Consider the following 8539-nt stretch of genomic DNA (forward strand, 5'->3'; position numbering starts at 1 on the left):
ATATATATAATATTTGTTCATATATAATCGTTGACCGTAGGATATATAGGCCTAATTACAAATCATGAGACTAGTTTAAGTCATTACTCCAAATACAACTAACTAATACAAGATATAAGCAACTAATCTATTCCCTTAACTAGGAGGAGTGTTTATTGTGCAAAAATCGAACCGTATTGAATCATATTAATGGTTTGATTCAGTTGTTAAAGACCACCTAGTTCTGCATCGGTTTAAAATTGATTTATAAATATAAACTAGTTTAATATTTTGAACAAATTTTTAGTTAAAATCAATTTCAAAAAATAATTTTGAAATTTTTTTGATAAAAATTATTAATTTTTTTCGAGAAAAATAAATGTAGAAAATGTTTCGATAAATTTTATTTTTGAAAAATTAATTTTGAAATTCTTTTGACAAATTTTTTTTGATTTTTTTTGAGAAAAATAGATATAAAAAATTTATCGATAAAAAAAGTTTTGATTTAAAAAAAAAAAAACAAAAAAATGTAAAAAAAAAAGATATTTTCGATTTTTTTCTCAAAAATTTTGCAAGAAAAAATTAATTTTTTTTTGAAAAACAAGTTTCGATATTTCCCATACATATTTTGGAGAAAAATAAATTTCAAAAGTTTTGTATGAAAAAAAATCATAATTGGTAAATTGGTTTTTGAATTAAGTTTGGTTAACCGAATTATTTTAAATATGTGGTGCAATTCATGAATCATTTAAATTGTTTGGTTTATTGTGCTGCAGTGCAATCCAATTTATCAATACGGTTAAATTAACCATATTTTTGCACACCCTAAACTTAACTCCTAACATTACCTTTCTTAAACTAAACAGATCTTTTTAAAAAGAATGCACTTTTGACATCTAAGTGTAACACGTTCCAGTTGTTACTTGAAGTCATGGACAATATAAACCTTATAATATCCCACTTAGCAACAGAGGAAAAGACTTCATTGTAGTCAATTCTAAACTATTAGGATTGTCAAATTTGCCATCCTATTGTATTTAGTCTTTATATATCTACTTCACTCCAATTTCTATTTCTACTTCACTCAAATTACTTTGGCTTATATGGGAAGAGATGTGAGTTCCCACGTGTTATTCCTTTATATAGCCTATATTTCCAAGTCCATTGCTCTTCTCCACACTATACTAGTTCAAGAGCCTCTTCATAGGATGTAGGATCTTCACTAGAGTGAAAACTAACCAAGTTGTGTAATTCTTCATCCGCTTTTGCTTCCTCTCCAATCACAAAATCATCCAGATAACTTGGCATATTCCTTGTTCTTGGTGGTAATTCCATTTGTTGGTCCACATTATTCACTTCATCATTTGACTCATGAGATGCTTTTTAACTTGTTGATAGCGTTTCAACAAGTGTACTGAATCGTTATAAATAATAATTAAAACGGTAGTTCCAAGTGTCGAACTCAAGCATTGCGTTTTACTATCAAATTGTGTTTTATTACTAAAATTGAATAAAAAGTTTCCAAATTGATTGAAATAATATTTGAAACTAATAAGAGTAAGAAAATTGAACTTTTATAATAAAAAAAATGTAAAGGATAAGTTTCAATTCGAATCCAACCTTAGTTTTTAATTTAATCATAGTTAGTAAATTTATTAATTGAACTATTATCAAATTCTCTTTATTATTCTTGTCCTAATGTCTTATTGATATAACTTTTAATTCTAAAGTAACCCATAATTCTTTAGTGGATTTAAGATTAGAATTAATCTTTACAGTACAATAATTTTCTTATTAAACTATTGCCTGTGCAAATAATTCAATTTGTTTCATGACCTGCATCTATTCTTAGACTACAATTCATTAATTTCTCATCTCAAGCCGTCGTAAAGTCTACTTCCGTTTCAAAATATGAATTGTAAAACATTTTAAAGGTGATCAAACAGTAAAAAGCATTAAGCATAATGATGAGAAAAGTAATTCATATAACTATAAATCAAATCAGACAAATAAGGGTTTCATCATGTTTTACTCATCCCTAACAAATAGGATTTAGTTACTCATGACTGAGATATAAAAAATAGAGACTAAAGGAAATTACAAGAAAGATTCATGAATGATTCTTGATAAATGACTATAATGTATTGTCTTTGTTAGTAGATCTATAATTTGATTTGATGTTGAAATTGGCAGCAAATAAATGACCCCATCTTGAATTTTGTCGCAAACAATGTGGCAATCCATCTCAATATGTGTGGTTTACTTGTGCAACACCGAGTTTTGGAAAATACTGGAGCGGAACAATCAACCTATGACATGCATTGCTGATTTATTATCACACAAAAAATATGCATAAGTGTTGAATGCTAAATTTGGAATTTAGCTAACAAATATAACAACCACTAAGCTTCACGTGTAGCGTGCACGATACTAAGAGACCAATGACAAGCCAAGATAAAAATATAAGCCAAAAGTAGAGCATTGTGTGTCTAAGGAAGCGCCCCAGTCAGAATAAAAAAATCCCATCAAATTGAAGGTTGAACTACTGTTGTAGAATATACCACGACCAAGACTTGATTTAATATAGAGAAGAACGCAGAGGGCATTCTGGAGGTGTAAATTAGTTGGAGCAGATAAGAATTGACTCAACCTACAAACAACAAAAGTGATACCAGAACGAGTGTGAGTCAACGATAGTAATTTTACAATCAATCAACGGAAAATAATAAGGTCAGCAAGAAGGTGGTCAGAAAGATGAAGCTTCGTATCCCCAAGGAGATCCAAGGATTCTTTACTTTGACATATTGAAATACCTTTTGAAATCCTGACAACCTCACACCTAAGAAAGTATTTAAGTGGACCTAGATCCCGGATACTAAATTTAGAATGCAAGACTTACTTAACAATATTTACTTCAACCAAGTCATCATCTGCAATTAGCAAATCATCCACATAAGTTAGTATAATGGTAAAACCAATGGAAGTTTGTTTTGTAAATAATAAATTGTTCGACTTAGATTGAGTAAAACCAATATCTAGCATAGTGGAGCAAAGTTTAAAATTCCACCGACGACTAGCTTGTTTCAATCCATAAAGTGTCTTTTTAAGTTTACAACCAGATTCCTATTAGAAACATAAATATCGGGATGTAGTTTCATATATACCTCCTCAACTAGATTTCCATTTAAAAACGCTATGTTAATGTCTAATTGAAATACCATTCCATTTTTAGAAGCGACAATAGATAAAAGCAAGTGAAAAGTAGTCATTTTTAAGACTATACTGAGTTTTTAGATAATCAAGTCATTCGGTTTGACTAAAATCCTTAGCCATGAGATGTGCTTTATAACGCTCAATAGAACCATCAACACGAAACTTTAGTTTAAAAATCCTTTTACAACCTATAACAGATTTTGTTAGATGCAATGTAGTTAACTCCCCAGTTTTATTATGAGCAAGAGCATCCAACTTAGTTCGAATAACTTGCCTCCAATATTTATCTGTAATAATAAATAATAGCTAGATGGTTACTTAACAATTGAAATATTTAAGATGAAAGCTCTATGAGAATGAGATTAATTATCATAAGAAATAAATTGAGAAAGAGGATAAGGTATACCTGAACCATGCAAAGTGTAAACATTCGAATTAGAGTTCTTATCGGTCAAAAGTTCACAATGAAAATCCTTAAGATAGGATGAAGGATTAACTTTTTGGGTAGACTATCTAGTAGGAATGGGAGGGGGAAAGTGAGAAACAAAGGGTGGAGTGGAGTATTGATGGAAAAAAAAGTAGAAATTGGGTGTGGTGAAGTGGTAATGGGTAAAGAAGAAAGAGTGACATATTTTGAAAGTGGGAGCTCTGGTGAAATATTAGTGGTAGAAGCATTTTCTATAGGAGTTGGTGGGAAATAAAAAATAAAGTCAATTGAAATATTAGTGGTAGAAGCATTTTCTATAGGAGTTGGTGGGAAATAAAAAATAAAGTCAATTGAAATACAGTTGATGGAATGAATGAATGAAGATATTTTATTATGTTGAGAACAACTAAAAGAAAACACATTTTCAAAGAAAACAGTGTCACGAGAATTTATGACTCACATAAATGCATTTGCGAGATATAGGATTAAATTTCTTTCCATTTCATATTAAGGTAGAAGCATAACTTAAGCAGACAAAAGCCTTTATTTCAGAAGCATATCAAAACATGAAAAAAAGACTTGTAACTTAAAAACTTAGATGACAATCTATTAATTAAGAAAACGAAATAAATAATTGCATGTGCCTAAAATTTAATAGATAACTTTGATTGAAACAGTAAAGCACCGACAACATTTAAAATATATTGATGTTTACGCTCAACAATGTCATTTTGTTGAGGCGTGTCTACACAAGATGTTTGATGAAAAATCCCTTTATTTTGAAAAAAATATTTGAGCCAAAACTCTATTCAATTGTCCAATCAAATACATTTAATGGTTTTATGAAATTGAGTGTGGACTACGGAAACAAAAGATTTAACTAAAGAAGAAGTTTATGATTTCAATTTTAGTAGATATATCCAACAAATAGGGCCCCGTATATCCATGTGAATCAAATCAAAACAATAATCAGCAATAGTATTACTATTAGGGAAAAATGGATGTTTATACTTAGCATGGAAAAAAACATCACATGGAGAAATAGATTTAAAAACTATAACAAAGGGAAAACTTTTATTCATATGATACAAAATATCAAAAGAAGCATGTCTAATTCGATTATGCCAAATATTACAAACAAGTGGGCCAATAAACAAGAATAAAAAAATACAATTGGCAACAAGGTTGTTCCGTATCCAACATTTATAGGCATTAAAATTGAAATTGCAGTTTAAAATCATAGTAAGACAAGGAATGAAAATCAAATGACAAGAAAATTCTAGAAAAAAAAGAACATCACATAGGTAAAAGTCAGAATTAAAGAATATAGTTCCAACAAGTTCAATTATGATGGTACAATCATTAGGAAATCGAATACGGACATGTTTAATACGTTTCAAAGATGGGAAAAGAGAATCAAAATAACACATGATTTGTATCACCAGTATCTAAAATCCAAGATTGAGAATATGTGACATTAGAAATATGAGGAAAAGAAAAAGATGATTCACGACAGGGGAATAGCTAGTCTGAGATGTGTGCAATAACGCCAATAAAGTATATTGTTGCTCAGTGGTGAAACCAGAATGAGGAAAATCACCATAAAAATCATCAACATAATTGGATTGTGATCTTCATCATCAACATCAGATGTAACACAATTATTGACAGAAGAATTTTCATTCTTGTGAAAATGCGGAGAAAAACCATGTTTGCAGAAAGAAACGTCAATGGTGTAATCCTGACGGTTGCAATGAATGAAATATCTTGAGTGACAACTATAACAACTAAAGGAATGTCCACTAGTATCATCACGTCTCTTTGAATTAGCATGGGCAAAGTTGGAGACATTAGCAAAATTTGGAATTTCTTCATAATTAGGAAAAATATGACGTTCTTGTTGCACTAACAACGAAAACATTGTTTATATTGGGGAAGGGATCATTGAGCATGACTTGGGAACGAACACTAGAATATTGATCGTTAAGACCTTTAGGAAATGGAATCACATAATCCATATCCTGGTACTCACGAATTTTAGGAATTAGGGCACAAGAGCATTTGATTTCACAAGTACAAGAAGGTAAGGGGCAAAAATTCTCAAGCTCTTGCCAAAGTTTATTTAACCATGCATAATAAGATGTAATAGAAGAACCACCTTAATAGATGCCGTAAATCTCGTCTTGCAAAATTGAGATACGGAATACATCTCCTTGATGATATTGTTCGTGCAGTTCAGACCAAATTTCATTCATATAATTCATCCACATAACACTTTGAGCAATATTTGGCTCAAAAGAATTCGTCATCCAAGACATCGACATTGTAAGAAGGACGACCAATATCAGAAGGACGAGGAAGGGAACCACTGACACCCTAATTTTCTCTTTGAACTGGGGGCAACCATCTTTAAACGCGATTACAAATGGTAGTTCGAGGCAGAGAAACCAATGTTACACTAGGATTGTCACTTGAATGCATGAAGTAGGGATCAAACATATCATGTTGGTAGGTGTGATTGGTTGTTACTAGAGGCGGATGAGGAATGGTAAGAGTTTCAGAAGTCATAGTAGGCGATGAAGCTTTTTCAAAATCGAAATCCATAAAGATCAATGGAGAAAAGAGAAAATAGAAAAGAAGAAGAAAAAAATCAAGAGGAAAAAAAATCAGAGTATTTACACTGATACCATATTAAATTGGAATTCCTTTTGATCTTATTCAATAACAATGAAGAAAAATTTTGTTTACAATTCTTCATAAATCTAAACAAATGAAAGAGGGGTCCTATTTCTATAGAGGGAATGAAACAAATTAAAGCTAAAAATAAGGGGGGGAAAGTAACTAACGCTAAACTATCTTAATAACAGTCTCTAATTGAGATAAACAAGTGAGACATAGTAGTTATGATAAGCTAACATGGTGAACTATCTTCATTGTTGTCTACGCTTTCATAGTTAGATAAATCGTCTAATGAGACAACCGATTAAATATTAAAATGAATGAGGGCATGAATATTTCATTGGGCTTAATAGAATAGTTCAATCTACCATGGTCCATTCGGAAACAAAAGCCAACCCAAAATTCATCTTATAATTCGTGCTTAATAACAATTGACCATAATATATATTAATAATAATTCATAATAATTGATTATATTCAATCCATAATCGATTATTTAAATAATTCATCTCATATTTTTCTACTTGGATGAAAATAATAAATTATAGTAAAAGCATTTAACATCTAAAGATACATAAGTTTTAACATTGTAAAAATTAAATTGGATTAGTTCCAAATTTATCAATCACTAACAACATAGAAGATTTTAAAATAAATTTGATCATACAAGGTTAAAGTTCAAACAAACAAAAAATACAAAGGACCAAAAAAAATCACTAACTTACAAGGGCTAAACAAATATTTAAGCCAAAATAAATTATTAATAGCAATCTTCTATATCGACTTGTCAATTAGCATTTCAAAGACACATTAACGTTTTAAAAACATATATGTTTAAATCATACAAGTTCCGTGCTTTTTTTTTTTTTTCGCATTTATTTTTTGTGTGTATGTAAATTCGTGTTTTTCATCTCAACTTTTTTAACAATAATTAACAATATGTACAATTTTAAAATAAATTTAAATTTATAAGATTAAATTTTAAAAAAAATTAACTTACATGAATCAAATATATATTTAAACTTTTTATTTTAATATACATTGAATGAATGTAGGTAATTTTTTTTTCAGGTTTTAAGAATTCTAACAATTAAACTTTAATTTTTTTTATTTTTTAATTAAAAAATTATTAATAATAATTATACATAGAGTTGCCACTCAGATATTCTTAATGACATATCGTGCTTTTGAAGAATAATTTTATAAACATAATAAAAAATAAATGATTTAAACAAGAGAAAAATGATGAAGTATAACTTTGTAATTTAAAGATTGATAAAGGATAAATTTATAAACCTTTTAAAAGATAAATAATTCAAATAGAAGAAAAAATATGATAAAATATTTCAATATTACACCTAAATAATATAAATAACTTTTAGTGTAATTTTACATAAAATAATACCTATACAATCAATTATACCTCAACATGTAGTTAATTGTGTTGATGTTTATGAGGTAATACATCAAAGCACTATGCATGATTACGAATACTGGTATGGCATCGATAATGAATATGGTATGGATACAATAAAAAATTAAGGTATGGTACGTAATTAAAAAATATGATTTTTTATTATGAATAATTCGATTAAAATAGTACACATACTTCATAATTAAGGTAAGGTATGGTATTTAAAATAGTACACATGCATATTTGATAGATGATGAAATATGATGGAAATCATTTGTAAAACTTCTACACGAATAATGTATGTAGAAGATTTGCACATACATAAAAATGTTTCTTCCACGCATGTAACCCAATATTTATTTTAATCAAAGAATGAGTTGAGGTGAATACTACAATGAACTATTTTTATAGATGATCTTCTATAGATCAATAATTAAATATAATTAAAAAATTTAATAAAAATCAACGATATTTTTTATAATAGTTGTTTTTGTATTTTAAGGTTTGAGAAAATTGAACGATCTAAAAAACAAAAAATATATATGTCATTCAAAATTTAACTCTTTAAATTGATCTCAATAAATTTTTATCATAAACATAAAGACAAATATAACTATTAAATTATACTTTTAAAGAATATTATCAATTATCGTTAACATTCTGAGTGACTTTTAAATATAAGTCAACGATGTGTCTGTTCCACCAAAAAATTTACCTATAAGTTTTTATGTATATTAACTCTTTCTTTTTCCCATCCATCGAAATATGGTTTGGAGCGTTCTTTTTTCTAAATCACCGATTGCAGATTTTTTTTATAATCTTTTTTA

At 28.6% G+C, this 8539-nt stretch overlaps 1 long non-coding RNA gene across 1 annotated transcript; it reads right to left on the minus strand.

Moving 5' to 3' along the window:
• Positions 1–2413: 2413 nt before the first annotated feature.
• Positions 2414–3815, minus strand: LOC113787821 (uncharacterized). The gene is made up of 3 exons (XR_003474341.2): positions 3599–3815; positions 2879–3479; positions 2414–2629 (listed from the first exon to the last, which is right to left on the minus strand). It is a non-coding gene; the product is annotated as an uncharacterized lncRNA (long non-coding RNA).
• Positions 3816–8539: the final 4724 nt, after the last annotated feature.

The sequence above is a fragment of the Cicer arietinum genome, chromosome 7, assembly GCF_000331145.2.
Source record: "Cicer arietinum cultivar CDC Frontier isolate Library 1 chromosome 7, Cicar.CDCFrontier_v2.0, whole genome shotgun sequence".
Classification (NCBI taxonomy): Eukaryota; Viridiplantae; Streptophyta; class Magnoliopsida; order Fabales; family Fabaceae; genus Cicer; species Cicer arietinum.